The sequence below is a fragment of the Pinus tabuliformis genome, chromosome 7 (genome assembly GCF_031772625.1).
Source record: "Pinus tabuliformis cultivar Carrire ecotype Pingquan chromosome 7, CPIR1, whole genome shotgun sequence".
NCBI classification, from domain to species: Eukaryota; Viridiplantae; Streptophyta; class Pinopsida; order Pinales; family Pinaceae; genus Pinus; species Pinus tabuliformis.
Genome location: NC_142293.1, coordinates 895,725,072 through 895,742,731, shown reverse-complemented (window position 1 = coordinate 895,742,731; position 17,660 = coordinate 895,725,072). Strand labels below are relative to the sequence as shown.

The 17,660-nt window shown below is 38.1% G+C and overlaps 1 long non-coding RNA gene across 3 annotated transcripts; it reads left to right on the top strand.

Moving 5' to 3' along the window:
• Positions 1–12,792: 12,792 nt before the first annotated feature.
• Positions 12,793–14,061, top strand: LOC149250496 (uncharacterized). Of its 3 annotated transcripts, none has more exons than XR_016265950.1 (3): positions 12,793–13,238; positions 13,349–13,424; positions 13,532–14,061. It is a non-coding gene; the product is annotated as an uncharacterized LOC149250496 (long non-coding RNA). The 3 variants fall into 3 exon arrangements; XR_016265949.1 differs by having other exon boundaries at positions 12,805–13,238; positions 13,343–13,424; XR_016265951.1 differs by having other exon boundaries at positions 12,807–13,238; positions 13,343–13,424.
• Positions 14,062–17,660: the final 3,599 nt, after the last annotated feature.

Genomic DNA, 17,660 nt, shown 5'->3' with positions numbered 1-17,660 from the left:
ATGGCGCGAAACAAAGTGTGCAAGGCCCGAATCAAGAATTTGAAGGCGAAATTGAGGAAGGCAATCAAGAAGCAAAAGAGGCAAAGGGACCTCGATTGTCTTTAGATATTGACCGAGACCTCTTTAGCCCAGCATAACACTTGATAAGGAAGCTCCAGCCCAAATTTCAAGAAATTTGGGGCATTTTTGGTATTTTTGGAAATTTTTGTGCAAAAAACAGGGTTTTTCTCCCCGTGCGCCGTGCCATGTGGCGCACGCTTACAATAGGAGGCTCCAAATGCAAAAAAGTTTATATTTTTGGATTTTTCATTAAAAATCATGACTGGTGGTGCATGGCCAAGAAGTTTGGGCAAGTTTTGAGTCCCCAGGAGGTCAAAAACACTCAAAAAATGACCTCACTGCCCCTATTTTGACACACACGAAGCAGTCTTGGGAGATTGAGGTTTTGGAGGGGCAAATGGGCACCAAATTTAGAAATTTTACTTGGGTTGGAAAGTAGACAGGCAGGGCTTTCCAACAAGCACACTTGGGCTCAATTTGGACTTCAGGAAGTGCCTCAAAACCAGCTCCAATTTGGCGTGGCGCATACAGTTTTTGGCATGGCGCACAAAGACCCAAAGGCCAAAACCAGTTCCACTCCGCGAAAAATCGATTTGCAATTTTCTCCAAGTGGGCCCGCTCATTTACAATATATTTTTCCCGGCATCAAAGGCAAAGTATAAGAAACATTTTGACTAAACGTTGGCACCTATCCAAGTGGCAAAATGAAGGCGAACAACCACCCAAAAATCTACGCTCATGTTCCCTTTGTTTTAATTTGTTCATCATAGAAAATTAAATGTAACTTCTGATGGTTGGCTTTTCATTTCCTCGGTTGATTGAATCTCTCATGGCAAACTTATTTATTGTATTGAGAGTCATTTTGTAATGGTTGGTTGGAATTTCTGGGAAAATGTGGGAGAGAAACCTAGTCACTCACTATACATTTTGATAGAGAATTAATGAAAGATTGCAGCTCTGGTTCATGAGATTCCTGTGGCGTGAGTTTAGCAAATGTATCTTCTTTATGTTTCATATGTATTTCGTTATGTTTCATATTTTCATTCATATTCATTTCCAGTGAAAGCTTTCTAAGTAAAAAAGGTAGAATTCAGTGCACTGCTCTGCCTTGGGATAGTTTTCACGTTCTATGTTTTCTTCTGTTGAAAAGGATTCATGTATTTATGCCCTTTTCACACTCTTAAACAATCTCTCCACTTCATATTATTTCAAATCTAATTGCTAGACTTTCCGCCTGTCTTGCCTCACGAAATAACCTGCGTCTTTGAGTTAAATTCTCTGCTCTTGCTGTTCCTTGGCCCCTCACATCCCAGAAAACTCAGTCATTCTTCAAAATACCTCCATCATATTTATTTACCTAGCCTAAAATCAATATCCATTTTTGTGTCATCTCAGACTCTATTGTTTATTTTTCTGAGTGTGACCCGAAGAGAGCCCTCTCTTGTTCTGGTAGGGCTAGCTACCAGACTGAGTGTGGTTTGTGGTTACCCTGAAGTTTGCCTTCCTTCAGCCTAAGGCAAATTTAGGTGCTAACATAGTGGTGACTCCGCTGGGGAAGAAAATGGTTTGCTTGAAGATTGTTTTGCCCCAGTACATATCTCAAGTTCAGAGCTGATTGTTGATGGTGAATAGCGATCAGACATAAGAAGGCTGAAATCATTCACCTGGCGACTCCATTCACTGAAGAATCCAGCAATCAATCCTTCATGGTGACTCCACTACAGAGAGATCAGTAGCTTTGAGATTTTCAAAATGGAGCGGGTTGCAAGAAGATACGCTCCCATGAGCCGAGATCACATCCTAGGTTTTCCGAATAAAATGCCCAAGGTGGATTAGCTTTAGAATTTGCCTATGTTCAGAAATATGGAAGGTAATGACGCTGCTCTTCGTCTGGTGAAATTTCACATTCATGTGCATAAATTAAAGATCAATTTTCCTGAAGACTGTTTGATGAAAATGTTTATGGCTACTCTGGAAGACGAAGCCCAATCTTGGTATGAAAGTTTACCACCTGCTTCTATTTATTGTTTAAAGGATTTCCATGCAATATTCTTTAAAAGGTATAAAGAATCATATCCATCCTTGGCTTTAGTTCATGACTGTTGTAGCCATGTTCATAGTTTTATTGAAGATCTTGAGAATTTTTATGGGCGTGATGACTTGATGGATGGAGAAATCATGGAAGCATTGTATGAAAATCCGTTTCAGCAGCACATAGAAATCTTAGAGGATACTTGTCAAGATCAGCAGGCTGAAATAGAAAATGTCGTTTCAGATCTGTCCATAGAAGAAAGACAGCATGCAGGTAACACATGAAACTAATGTTCCAATCTCAGATAATGGGGATGATAAATCAGATCGAGAGACAGATTGTGATGAAGAAAAAGAGAGTTGCATGGTTGAGGCTGCTTCAAATGGAAAAAACAGAATTACAGACCTAACTGCCCTTATCTCACCAGCACTAGATCTTCATGAGGAGGTAGTTCATTTCCTCTGTGAACAACAAGATGAGATCTTTGTTCAAGTAAGTGAAACAGTTTCTCTGGATGAATTTATGGTAGATGATAGAAATGTTAGTGTTGGATTTCAAGAATCATCTGAAGTTGCTTTTCTCATGACTGATGAATGTGATAAATGTAATGAGAATATGGCTGTCATATCATGTCAAGATGATCACAAATATATTCAGACTATAGCCGATCAGACCATTCGGGATGCCATTTCAGATTTTTCTTCCTATGTTTCATGTTTTGAAATGTTCTTTGAAGAGGAAATCTGCTCATCTACTTGTTCAGAAGTTTTTGAAGACCAGGAACATACTTTTACTGAAGTACATTATGAAGAAAGATCAGAAGCAAGAGAGAAAGATACCTTGTTTTTCCAGCAAGAGGTCAATCTTCATGTTTTTCAGGATCCAATGGCAAATCTGTTGCAGTCAACAGTGAAGGTGATTATTGCAGTATTCAGTGATGAAGGAGATCATGGTCAACTGTGTTTTTGGATGCCCAGTTACCAGTATCAATTGTTGACCAGAAGATCTGAGCGGAAGAATCAGTCAAGAAGCCATCTTCTTGATTGGTTACATTGGCAGTTTGATACAGTTTGATGATATATAGTCATGTAAGAAATGCAGGTGGTCATGTATTACCACCAAGCTTTAAGTTTTAAGTTCAGTTCTTATTATTTTGAGTTAGTTTGTTAGAGTCAAGTTTTTTCAGTCATGTCAGTTTGCATTGAGTCAGTTTGAGTCAAGTTTCAGTCAATAAATTGAGTCATGTTGGTTTGTCGAAATAATGGACTCCATAGCCCAATGGATGAAGGCACTGTCTGCTCACCAAAAGATCTGCAGTTCTTGGCACCTCCAAGGAGCTACCTCCCCATTAGAGCCAATGTTAGTGTCAGCCTTTGCAGCCTTCCTCCAGTGATCAAATATGCTCTTACAAAGTGGTCTCAGAGTGTCAAGGTCAAATTTTTTCATTTCAGTAAGTCTTCAAGCAAAATTTGGTCACTAGGCATTAGGTCTAGGGTTTGCTTTTATTCCTGTCAAAGTTGTCCAAATGTCGGTCCATGTCACCATTCAGCTGAGTGTACCATCATTTAGAGGGTTTTCATTATCATGTCAAGTTCCACTGGGTCATTTTACACCTTGTTCATGCCTCAGTTGCGCCTAGGTAAGGTCATTTCCCTCTCTTAGGGTTTTGAAGGCAATTTCTCTTGGACGGTCAAATCATCGGCAAAACTTGTATCCTGATGTTCATACACTTTCCCCTATCCTTAAAGTACCTTATCAAACACTTCCCGCCACTGAGATCCCCCAAATTCCTCATTTTCGCACAAACCCTAGTTTCTTGCTACAACCTGGCAATTTTCGAGGTTGGACCTTTGTTTTGCCTTTTTGGACCCCTTCCCCTCGCTCAATATTTGAAATTCCACTTTCCCCTGCTTCTTAACATCCCTCCCTACTTCCAAGAATTTTCCCAAGAATTTAGAAGTCGCTTATCCCCTTCATTTCGCTTCATTTCGACAAATCTCTTGTTCCACACATCGAGATAGGTTTTACTCCAATGATGTTTCTGAGCAATAAAAGATGAATTTGGGAAAACTGAGAGAGGTTTCTGTCCAAAATAAGCCAAGGAAGAAAAACCTCCTTCACTTTTTACACATGTGTCACGGTTTTAGAGAAATGTCAAAAAATGCAATTGCCTCGGGAGAATTGATGCACCTCTGAAGTGACCTTGGGAAAATCAAGCTTTCTCCTATCTTGGTTGGCCAAATGACTTGCTTGATGAGTCAAATGATAACTAGACACAAAGCTATTTCCAATGAGCTATCATAAGCTCAGTTTAGAGTTGAGGAAGGCATTCAAAAGTTGATTGTAACAGCACTTTGCCTTTAGGCAGCCTCATTTGGCAAATTTTGACCAGTCTTGGGAGATTTGATTTTTGACAAGGAAAATGAGCTCCAAAGTTGAAACTTCTAGTTGGGTTGGAACGTAGACTCAAATACCTTTCCAACTAGCTATCTTGCACCCAATTTGGACACCAGGAAGGCCTCCAAAAGGCTCCTGCAAAAAGGCGTGACGTACTGGGAGAAATTTTCCAGTGTAAATTTACACTGGTGTGGCGCACTGGGGAGGCGCGGCGCACTGGGCTAAAAGGCCTGAAATTCATTGAAATTTCTCCAAATTGCCATTTATTTGCATGGATTTTCCAGGTAGGGTCAAAATCTTAATGTTTCATCCATTTTTGTGCTGAGTGATGGTGGTTTATTGATGATAATGATTGAAACCCTACCTCTAAAGTGCCTCAAAGGAAGATTGCTGTGGGTTCCAAAATCTTTGTTTTGCTACCAAGGTCACTCCTCCTTCCCCATTTCTCCCTTGTTTCATCATTTCCTACCCCCCACTAAGCTCATCAATCCTACATTTTCTTTCCTACATTCAAATCCCAAACCCCAAAACCCTAGCCCTTACAAAAAATATCCTAACCCTATGCAAAGTTCCCAAACCCTCCTACACTGCCCTAAATAAAATCTATCCTAATACTCCTAATCCCTTCATATTTTCCCTCCCTAACAGTCCCTGTTACATTGCTCCCTTGGTGACAGATTTCAAACATATCACAACAACAGTCCAACACAGTCTCGCGACCAGCATTCATTTCTCCAAGCAGTTTTCATAGCATCAATTATGTCATCTGATTATTCATCCGACTATGAGGAGGAAACTCATAGTGACTCACCCATGGAAGAACGTGCACCCCGGAGGCCTCACAAAAGTGGCAGACATGTTAGAGAAGAACCGACTACCCTCACAGAATTGCAGGCCTGCCCTTTTGCCATCTCTTGTTTTCGGTTTCAGTCATGCTATGAGTTTTGTGAAAAGGTTGCAAGTGTTCAATTCCACCATGAGTTGGCTCGCCTATTTGTTCTACATTTACATGGTGCTCAAGTTACTTTGGCAGGGGTTACTTTCACACTTACACCGGACTCTATCTCATTAGCTACCGGCATGCCTAATATTGGAGAGCCAAATGGAATATGAAATATCTGGAGCAGAGGAACAAACAACTTGAGGATCGGCAAGCTGAGATAGAGTTGCAACTGATCAAGGAAAACCGACAACACATCATGGCAGCACAAGGTAGACCTATGGAGCAAAGAGATGAGGACCGGGAGTATGTTTTAGAGAAAGTGAACGTCCACTTGGAGCAGCTGTTGGACAAGGCCGACAAAGACCATGCATTGCTGAGACACATGGCTTTCCACTACATGGCGCGAAACAAAGTGTGCAAGGCCCGAATCAGGAATTTGAAGGTGAAATTGAGGAAGGCAATCAAGAAGCAAAAGAGGCAAAGGGACCTCGATCGTCTTCAGATATTGGCTAAGACCTCTTTAGCCCAACATAATACTTGATAAGAAAGCTCCAGCCCAAATTTCAAGAAATTTGGGGCATTTTTGGTATTTTTGGAAATTTTTGTGCAAAAAACAGGGTTTTTCTCCCTGTGCGCCGCGCCACGTGGCGCGCGCTTACAATAGGAGGCTCCAAATGCAAAAAAGTTTATATTTTTGGATTTTTCATTAAAAATCATGACTGATGGTGCATGGCCAAGAAGTTTGGGCAAGTTTTGAGTCCCCAGGAGGTTAAAAACACTCAAAAAATGACCTCACTGCCCCTATTTTGACACACAAAAAGCAGTCTTGGGAGATTGAGGTTTTGGAGGGGAAAATGGGCACCAAATTCAGAAATTTCACTTGGGTTGGAAAGTAGACAGGCAGGGCTTTCCAAAACGCACACTTGGGCTCAATTTGGACTTCAGAAAGTGCCTCAAAACTAGCTCCAAAGTGGCACGACGCATATAGTTTTTGGCTCGGCGCACAGAGACCCAAAGGCCAAAATCAGTTCCGCTCTGCGAAAAATCAATTTTCAATTTTCTCCAAGTGGGCCCGCTCATTTACAATATATTTTTCCCGACATCAAAGGCAAAGTATAAGAAACATTTTCACTAAAGGTTGGCTCCTATCCAAGTGGCAAATGAAGGCGAATAGCCACCCAAAAATCTACGCTCATGTTCCCTTTGTTTTAATTTGTTCATCATAGAAAATTAAATGTAACTGTTGATGGTTGGCTTTTCATTTCCTGGGTTGATCGACTCTCTCGTGGGAAACTTATTTATTGTATTGAGAATCATTTTGTAATGGTTGGTTGGAATTTCTGGGAAACTGTGGGAGAGAAACCCAGTCACTCACTGTACATTTTGACAGAGAATTAATGAAAGATTGCAGATCTGGTTCATGAGATTCATGTGGCGTGAGTTTAGCAAATGTATCTTCTTTATGTTTCGTATGTATTTCGTTATGTTTCATATTTTCATTCATATTCATTTCCAGTGAAAGCTTTCTAAGTAAAAAAGGTAGAATTCAGTGTACTGCTCTACCTTGGGATAGTTTTCACGTTCTATGTTTTCTTCTGTTGAAAAGGATTCATGTATTTATGCCCTTTTCACACTCTTAAACAATCTCTCCACTTCATATTATTTCAAATCTAATTGCTAAACTTTCCGTCTGTCTTGCCTCACGAAATAACCTGCGTCTTTGAGTTAAATTCTCTGCTCTTACTGTTCCTTGGCCCCACACATCCCAGAAAACTCAGTCATTCTTCAAAATACCTCCATCATATTTATTTACCTAGCCTAAAATCAGTATCCATTTTTGCGTCATCTCAGACTCTATTGTTTATTTTTCTGAGTGTAACCCGGAGAGAGCCCTCTCTTGTTCTGGTAGGGCTAGCTACCAGACTGAGCGTGGTTTGGGGTTACCCTGAAGTTTGCCTTCCTTCAGCCTAAGGAAAATTTAGGTGCTAACAAGTCCGACCAAACTTGTTGAGATTGGGACCTCAAGGATAACATGAGCTACCAACTTCATGCATTATTTTTCAGCGGCCTAGGAGCCATGACATACATATTGTAAACAAAAAGAGAAACATAACAGAAAGTGAGATATTAAGGAGGGGGATTATAGGGAGAGTTACGAAATAACCAACATATTCGTGTATATGAAAATCAATATGCTCCACCCTTGCTTCCAAACCGCGAAGGTGGTTGTTGGTGCACCTTTGCTGGCATCACATATTATCCAATTGTTCCATGATTTTACTTTGGCGAAATTGAATATCATTGACGAAAGCTACCAACTCGTTACGGTCATCATACCCTTGGTTCCTGAGGTTGTCCATGTTCCCTTGAATGTTTCGGATTTGAGCAGTGATAGATTCCAACGTCGTTGGAGCAACCACATGCCCCAGGGAGCCATCAACTCTATCCTTTGTCTCATGGATGCCCAACGAACCCGAGAAGGCATCATTGTCCCACTCCAGTTGATCTACTTGCCATGGATTTCCAACCCCATGACGTGATCTCCCTCGGTGGCGAGGCATCCCAGTGTACCCAAAAAACCTAAAAGGGTGACAAGCACAAACACCCTCCCAACCCAACACAACAACATAAAAACAATGTAACTTCTACCACTATCCCCAAAGACAATTAAGGGGCCATCATGCACTGGTTGTCACCGTAATCAAATCTCCATACCCAGGAAAAGCGGGATGAGGATTCCTCAGCACAGGGCTTCAGAAGCTGAACATTGCATCCTGCCACCTCTTCTACACTTACCTCTACGTATTTCCTCTAGCTAGCCAAGCCTTTCCCAACTGTAATTCCTCGCTGGGGGCCTGAGAAACTCAAGTCTTGTTGTAGGTGCTAATCAGTCCCAAACCACCAGTCTCTCGAACAATTTCCGCACTGCTTACGAACCATAAGAGGATAATTCACCAGTGCTTGGCCAAGGTTTGCCAGCCTTGGCTCTTTTCCTCTCCCTTGCACCATGTCATGCAAATGAACTAGGCCAACGAGAATGCCAATAGGTTCATTCTTTATGGATGTTACAGGGTCCCAAGGATCATCCAGCGCTACCAAAACACCCTAGACTGTGCACCAATTGTTGGCTTCTTCGCCTCTCCCCAAGGCCTAGACCTTGTCGAGGCATGTGGGAGCTCCACAACCCTTACCACACTACTCATCACTACCATCTCCCACCATAACCAAGCAATGTGAAACCAACTCCAAGGATGGGATTTAATAGCCATCATTGTGGGAACGATTGGATAATTTGTGATGCCAGCAAAGGTGCACCAATGAACACCTTTGTAGTCTGGAAGTGAGGGTGGAGCATATTGATTTTCATATGCACGAATATGCTGGCTATTTCGCCGATCCCCCTGTAATCCCCCCCAAGCCCCCTCCTTAATATACTGCTTTCTGTTATGTTCCTCTTTTTGTTTATAGTATGTATGTCATGGATCCTAGGCCGTCGGAAAATAATGCATGAAGCTAATAGCTCATGTTATTTTAAGTTATTCAAGTACAAGGACACATGCATTAATTTTTCAATGATTTTTTTTTTTTTTTTATTGAGAGGCTCATTTAGTCACACCAATAATTTTTTTTATTAATTTTACTTTTGTACACTTTTTCAATTGAATTTAACCATGGTTACATGAATTGTAGTGCAAAAAGTGAAAATCACATTCATAACTCCTTAAAGCACACACACTACGAAATACAAAATAGATGTGGATACATATTTTGAATCATCAAACCTACAAACCAGAAAACTAATGTAGCATCTATGATAAGCTGAAATACATTTGTAGGACCAATATTCTTGATTGACTCCTTTAACACCTCAAACTAGAATGCTTCATCCTTCATGTTCCTAATATAATAAATTTCCCTGAAGAAGTAGGGCTCGGTTAGGAAGGTGATACTGAAGTTCAACACAAGCCTTTGTTGAATATTTGTCCAACCATCCATGACAATTGAACACCCGTAAAGAACCCATGATTTTCTAAGGCCTTCCATCAACCCTTGCATCCTTGAGACCCATCTATCTAGTAAGTTTTCCTGCTTTATTGTAACTAGGGGGTTGAAATGATAGGCAAACAATGATGACTTTCCTTGGCATATATTTATAAAGAGAATGGGTCACAATAAATGGTATTATATTTGCAAAGAAAAATTCATCCACTACATTGTCTACCTCCTACTTGCATTATGTATTGAACATCTCTATCACAACAACTTTATTGCCTGAAATTGTTTTAGTAGAACCAACCACCCCCCGGCCCCCCACTGCCTTGAATCAACTTGATCATGGTCATCAGTTTCTCATTGAGACAACTCAATTGAGCCTAGAAATCCAATGTTTTCAAAATAGAAAAAATCTCCTCCTCCTTTGTCTCTACAGTAATAGTACCACCCATGGAAGCCATGAAGTCTAGTCATTTCAATTATTTTCTCTAGTGACGAGGGACATAATTTTATTCCATCCCCTAGAATAACCAATAGATGATGGTAAACTCCAATGTAGCTACCCTTAAGTGAATGTTTGAAAAACTTGCATAATCATTAATCTAAACTTTTTTTTTTTTTTCTTTTTGTTTTGGGTGAATTTATTGACAAATTACAACAATGATTTTTTCACATCGATGGCATTGGAAACTAAGTTTTCAATGGAATCAGACATTGCAGTCTCATTTCATATTCAGGAGATTGGGAAGAATTTTCCATCTAAAATATTGGGATATTTCAATAATCAAGAAATGGTAAATGCTCAAATGTCAATTTTTAGAAGACATTGATTTCTTTTAAGGAAACATCAAAAGCATTTCAATTAAAAAAATATATATATTAAAATAAAAAATTCTAAATTTGAAATGGAAATATGAAATAGTAAATATTAGGCTTCCTAGAACCCACGAAATCTAAAAATGCTTAGCCCATTGAAAAATAGAGAGGACAAGGGATGAATCATGCTTGAGCCAAAACAGAGAAGAAAGGACCAAAACAAAGTGATTTTGTTGTGAATAGAGAAAAGTCAAAACTATGGAAAAAGCCTACAACCACGACCAAACTGTATATTGTAAGAAAATAATTTAAACAAAATATATACTTTTATTTTTCATGACATCATTACAATGGTTAATGCCAATATTATATAATCTGCTTAACATTAGGATATAACCATTCACATGGATTACTTATTTGAAAGGTTACAATAATTATTTAATAGCTATATTTAGTTTATTACAAGTCACCCCTCCTTGAAATACTGAGATTTCGAAGCATGGGTAGGATAAATGCCTTGAGATAAAGTCTTCATTTTTCCAAGTAACTTTGTCTTTAAATAGATTTTGCCACCTCATAAGGTCTATATCGAAATTGTTGAACCCAACTTTTTCTGTTAGTACTTATTCTTGATATCTCTCATACTTTTAGGGCTAAAATTTCAAATTTGTTATGTCGTCATGTTTATTACACATACCCACATCTTCATAAACAAATATAAATGCATGAAAATGATGATAATTATCGTTGTCTTGAGGATGCCCACACTTGCTCGTTGGAAATGTGGACCATAAAAATTTTGATGTGAGTGATCAATGCCATAACATAATTTTTCTTTTCATAGAAGCCTCCACTCTAGAATCATCCTTGTCAAATTTCAAGACTTGTCCTTGGTTAACAAAATATTGATAACAAAATTACTCTTTTCACACAAGCCTCCAATCTAGAATTGAATCATCCTTGTTAGATTCCAATACTCCTTGGTTAACAAAATATCAATTCATTCTTGTATTGCTTCAATCTCTAGTTCAAACATCTTTTGAAATTGTTTAGCATAATCACACATTAGTTATTGTTCACATAAAACTTTCTTAGCCTTTAAGACTCAAACAATTATATCTTCTATTATATTGAACCTTTCTTCATTAATAACTTCAACTATTTCCTTTTTATCATCCACTTGTGGAAGTGGAATCTTAATCTTTGTTAATTTGTGTTGAAAGATATGATTAAATTCAAAATTGTTAATCATAATCATTGTTTTAGTAGAATATTATATTTTCCACATGTTTTTAAATATAATAGAGTGTTCACATCTTCTCTTTCAAATTAAACTCAATCCTTGAAGCCATTGAATAACAATAACGCAATTGCCTAATAAATTTTAATGGTCATATCTATTGTTTTTATCTCAAATGTGTCATTGATATAAAAAAATATGGCCAACTACTTCCATAGTGTTCTTTACACACATTTTTAATTATATATTACCATAATGTCAAGGTCAAAATTTGTCTCCGATAATCGATTTTAAGGTTAAAACTTTCTATGCTTTTTTTAAGACATATTGGTAAAAATAAGAAAATTGGTTTTAGTGGTTTTATTGAATCCAGTAAAAAAAAAAATTCACCTAAATAATAAAATTATTTTTTACTAGATTCAATGAAAAAATATACTAAAATAATAAACAATTATTAAGCTTTGTATTTTTTAATAAAGTTAAAAAAAATTAAAAAAAAAATATTTTTACAAAATTTGAAAATACCGATGGAGAAAACCATAACCAAATTGACTCTAATATCATTTATGAAAACAATAAAAACAAAATATATGTCTTTACAAAAGTCAATGTCAATATTATGCACTCTTCTTAACATAATTGATAATTTGTCTTATCTTATATATTAAAATATTTTTTTGATAGATATACAATAATATCTAATATTTTTATATTTATTTTTTTAACTTAATTTTTTATTAAAATAATTTTTATTTAAAAAAAAATAAGAACATCATACATCATTGAAATTAAGAGCCCCTTACTAAAGGTGGTTGAAGACGGACCATGTGAATCAGCGTATATTTTTCCCCTTTTGAATATCATTATTTGAATTTGAAGATGCATGGACATTGTTTTGGCTTTAATAAGTTGGGGTTCGAAACTTATCAATCGTTTTTAGTCCCTGCCATCTGGCATCCGGCAGGGCTGCCATCTGGCATCCGGCAGGGACTATAGTAATCGTTCAGATTCTAGTTAGCATTAGTTTGCTGTTTTGCTGTGCTGTTATTCGGCGTTTATGATAAAGTTTCGGAAGGTGTTGTGTGGGCATGTGCAAAAATAACCAAAGTTTATTGCCGGTTGAGGCTTTGCCATGTTATTTGGCCTCTTCCCGAGGCGGAAGAGGCTGGACCATAGCCTAATTTGCGTTTTGCGACCTGTTCATTATCGTTAACCGTCACGGTTTGGTATTAATGTTAACATTAATTCGTTTGCAGGATATGCTAACGGGTAACGGGTGCTTTGTTTTGTTTGCAAGGTATGCTGAGCTTTGATGTTAACGGGTGTTGGTGCTGCAGGTGTGCAGGTGTCCGTGCATGGCGGGAGGTGTCATGAACCACCGCCTACCGCCTATCTTCTTGCCGCCTGAAACCACCGCCTACCGCCTATCTTCTTGCCGCCTCGGGCTTTTCTTGTTTGCGGGTATGGCTTCTGATGCAGCTGCTGTACGAGGCCTGCAGGCACGTCCTACCTTCTGCTCTACATGGTAAATCTCTCTGAATCGACGGAGGGGCGTTACCTCAGTCAATCCGACGGTGAATGGATGTAGCATATTCGCGGCTTACCAACCTATTCTGCAGCTGGCCTCGAAATCGGCTCATTTGGGTTAGTCGTTCTTCCCACCCGGAGGGTTTGTTTAGTTTTCTCTGTCGGCGCTTGTCCCGGGGGCGACTTGCAGGCTCTGAACAACTACCCGCGATTGGTACAAAGCTCCTCAGGTAAGAGCGAACAGGGTTATGAATTTTCTGCTGCCTTTGTTATATAATTCTTTTACCTTTGTTCTGTTTTTTTTTAAGCTTCTGATGTCATTCGTATAATGCAGCTACAGGCTTCGGTTATGAGTCGGCCAGCAAAACTACTAAAGAAAACATTGCCGCACTCACTCCCGCTGGGGATTTCTTCAGGTAAGTTATGATAAGCTAAGTTAATTCTCTTATGCAGATAGCACTGACTGCCGAGTGCCTAGTACCTACCTGAGTTTATTTGTTTGTCTATCCTTTTGTTATTTCAGGCGGGGCGCCATCCCTAGCTCAGTGGCTAGCTTGGATTAGGCATAAACCCCATTTCTGCCATTTCCATTCCCAGGTACGGGAGTTTCTCCGGCTACAGCTTTTGCTGGCCAGCGCAAGAGCTCTTTTGTTACAAGAAATGTAAAAGCCATCCCTAGCTCAGTGGCTAGCTTGGATTAGGCATAAACCCCATTTCTGCCATTTCCATTCCCAGGTACGGGAGTTTCTCCGGCTACAGCTTTTGCTGGCCAGCGCAAGAGCTCTTTTGTTACAAGAAATTTCAGGGTTTTACATTTCTTGGTAATATGTTAATAGGCATGGTTTAGGAGCGGCTCCGCACTGTATTTATTGTGCGAATAATGCCTGTTTTTACTAGGCCGACTACAGTTCTCGGCTCGTCTTATATGTATGTGAATACTCTTATTGTGTGCGCATAAGCGCTTACTGCTCATTCGCGACATTTGTAAATATATGGAGTACATTTCATTCTACATACTACCAATTGAAGGATAGATATCTTGTTTTTTCCTCAGGGTTACTGCTTCATTTGTCTGTCGTTTTCATTGGATAGATTTTATGAAAACTTAATGTTAATCATGTCAAGGAAAGTACCATTACACGGCTTCCTGTTATAGGTTTTCCCTTCAGTCTTTTAATTTTATGAATTGCGGTTTTCCATCAAATGGTTTTGGAAATTTCTGGCTTTCTATTTGGATAATATTTATTTACATGGCTCAATGGTTACAATTCTCACCACTGCGATGCATGTGTCATGTCTTCCTTATCTGTTTAAGAGGATTTGACCCATTACCATACATGCCTGAAACCCTTTTACCCCATGGTCCGAAGTCCCGACGTACTGCGGCGGTGATAGGGCAGATTGTAAGTTCCTTCAAGCTTACAGCCCTTCCCACCCTTGCCGGCTTCCTGGGGCAGCTTTGCGGCCTAGGCATGTGAAATTCCTACGCTAAGACAATTAAGTTCCCACACGGAGGTAATACCCTCACGTAAATCTTGATAACACTTGAACAAAAGAAAACCTGAATCTTTGCGGCCTAGGCATGTGAAATTCCTACGCTAAGACAATTAAGTTCCCACACGGAGGTAATACCCTCACGTAAATCTTGATAACACTTGAACAAAAGAAAACCTGAATTTTCCACCCTAGATCCTCCTCAGCGCGCTGTCATAGATTGTTTGAACTAGTCTACTCTGTCTTTCTGAGAACTACTTCAAATCTGCCGGGAGTAACTTACTCCACTATATCTCTTGCTATAGCATGAAGTGTTTCTTAATGAATTGTCTTATTATGATTCTTAATTGTCAAATGTTAACAAGTTTAAATTAAATTGAAACATTAAATTGAAACGAGCCCATTTGCCAGAATACATTTCTTCTGGCTATAGTGTTGCTATACGAATTCAAACGTTTCTTCTCGCTATAGTGCTGCTATACGAATTCAATCAAACGTTTCTTCTCGCTATAGTGCTGCTATACGAATTCAAACGTAGTGCTGCTATACGAATTCAATCAAACGCGGCTAGATAAAACTATGTGCAGGGACTAGCTGCTTCGCAGCCATTCTTGTTTAATCAATGACTCATCGTCTGCACGAGGATGAAGGATTGTTTTGTATTCCAATTCCTGCTCTTTAAGAATAAACCTTTTTAAAGTCGCCAGACGCTGGACTAAAATAAGGTGAGGAATATGGAATTAATGGACGTATCAAACCGCCGAATTTTCGAATTTTTTAACCTGATTTGCCACCCTGAATTTAATTTAATTAAGAAAATTTATGTTATTTTGGCACAATAAACAAAAGTCATGTAGTAGTAATGTACAAAAAAGTAAGCACAGTGACATTGCCATCATGTATCTCTTGTTACAACCTCAACTACAACCAAATTATTGTTAAAATCCTCAAACACAACCAAATTGTTGATAAAATCATGTACTACAACTAGAATGTGAGTGAAGAGGGGTTGTACCAAACCAACAACCAAAGTTTAGAGGAAGCTTTCACTATAGGAAACTAACTCAAATGCAAAAGCCACATTTGGTGACAAAGGAAAAACAATTGAAGCATAAGAGAGTAAATAAAAAAACACACATATATATAAAATACTTGTTTAACCAACTAGATATTCCATATTGGAAACATCATTAAAATCCCCATGTCACTGATAAGGTAACCACAATTTTCAAAATGTTTCCAACGAATTCCTGGATCCCAAAATGTCCCCATCTAACATAACGTTTTTCAATAAACATCTCTTCCACTTTCACTTCTTTCTACACCTTTTCTAATTAACTTGCTTTACTGAAATATTTACCCAAAATAAATTCACAACAACACCTTAAAGTATGTCAAAAGGCTAAACTAGCAATTGCACCAGATGTTGCAAAGGAAGTGTTGTAACGCATAAATTCAAGAAGAATCATGACATATAGAAGATCACTAAATATAAAAATTAGTAAACGAAATAACATTCAAAGCTAGAAGATAAAGAGAAATCACTTACATTGTGTCAAATTTACAGATTGTATAACCTTTCCAACATAGATTGCCTCTCAATCTTCAAAGATTCTCTTTCAAGTTCCAATAGTATGTATTTCCAACATAGATTTCCTCTCAATCTTCAAAGATTCTCCTTCAAGTTCCAATGGTAAATATTTCCAACATATATTGCCTCTCAATCTTTAATGATTCTCTTTCAAGTTCCAATAGTAAATATTTGATTAAAAAAATTATATTTTTCAATATTGAATTGTCTAACTTCATCAAAAGCCTAGATTCTTTTACCACTTGCTCTTAAGGTGATTGGATTAACCTTTGCTTGTCCTTAACTTCTTTTGGGCATTTGCACTGGTTTGTGACAGAGGATGTTTATATCAAAGTTTTTCTTCCGAAGTGACGAAATCAAAATTTGCCATGGATGAAGTAGTTTAAAGAAGAGCTACAGAAATAGATATATCAATAAAGCTAGACGTTGACATAACAACTTTACATTGTTTGATAGGAGAGAAGTTGATCTTTTGTTGAGCATTGATTAAATAATTCTTTTAGCTGACATATAACTTTAATTCATTATTCAGAGGTACCATGGTGAACTCTTATGGTAGCAACCATGAGCTTTCCTTTATTCAACATGATATTCTGCGAGACTTGGCTATTATTCTATATGACTTGACTATGCATTTGACCAAGAAGGGGCCTACAAATAAATACAAAGAAGGCCTTTTATGCCTTATAAAGAAGACTGTATTCCAAAAAGAAAAAGACTATGAAGTGTACATTTGATGTTGAGATTGTTTCCTTCTACATAGGTTTGGTGCATATTTCATTCTCCTCTCATAGTCGTTTGTGACCATTTTTCAATATTGAATTGTCTCACTTGATTAAAAGTTTGCAGTCTTTTACATTCTACCTTGAATGTGTTGATTTCTGAATTATTGTATTTGAATGTATAATGTAGGAGAAGGATTGGTGTGATACATAAATTTCATAATTATCGTTAAGTTACTTGAATAGAATGTCTGATACATGAAAAAAATAAAAACAAAAACAAAACTCTACATGTGCATTTTTGTACCTTCTTTGCTTGAAGCAAATAATTTTCAATTTTTTCTTCACATTGTTCAATCCACATTCTTTGGAAAAGTTATGAGCTTGCACCATGCTACATGGGGATCCATCTTAGCTAAGACAAGGGATTCAATCCCATGAAGCTGCTTTGCAATTTTATTATATGTAGGTTCTAATGGTTGGAAATGCCCACACATCATATCACATGAGTAAAAGACTACCCTAGTTATTGATTCCTCTAGACATTAAAAAAAAAATTGAAATAAATCAAGAGTCATTTTGCATTAGATGTTATTAAAGTTGGATAGTCCAGTCCTAAACCAGGGGATGGTGGAGGTCGGAACTCATAGTGAACATGCTTTTCCATGTGGGCTAATCTACCTTCCAAATGGTCCAACTTTTCCTGAAGACATCCTTGTCCCCCTTTATAGACTTGCTAGTCTATCCTACATGTGCTATTAGATTTGAACTTATGACCTCTTACAAAAACACATACTCTTAATTATTAAGCCTACTAAAATTTTATATACTCGCTATGATATTGC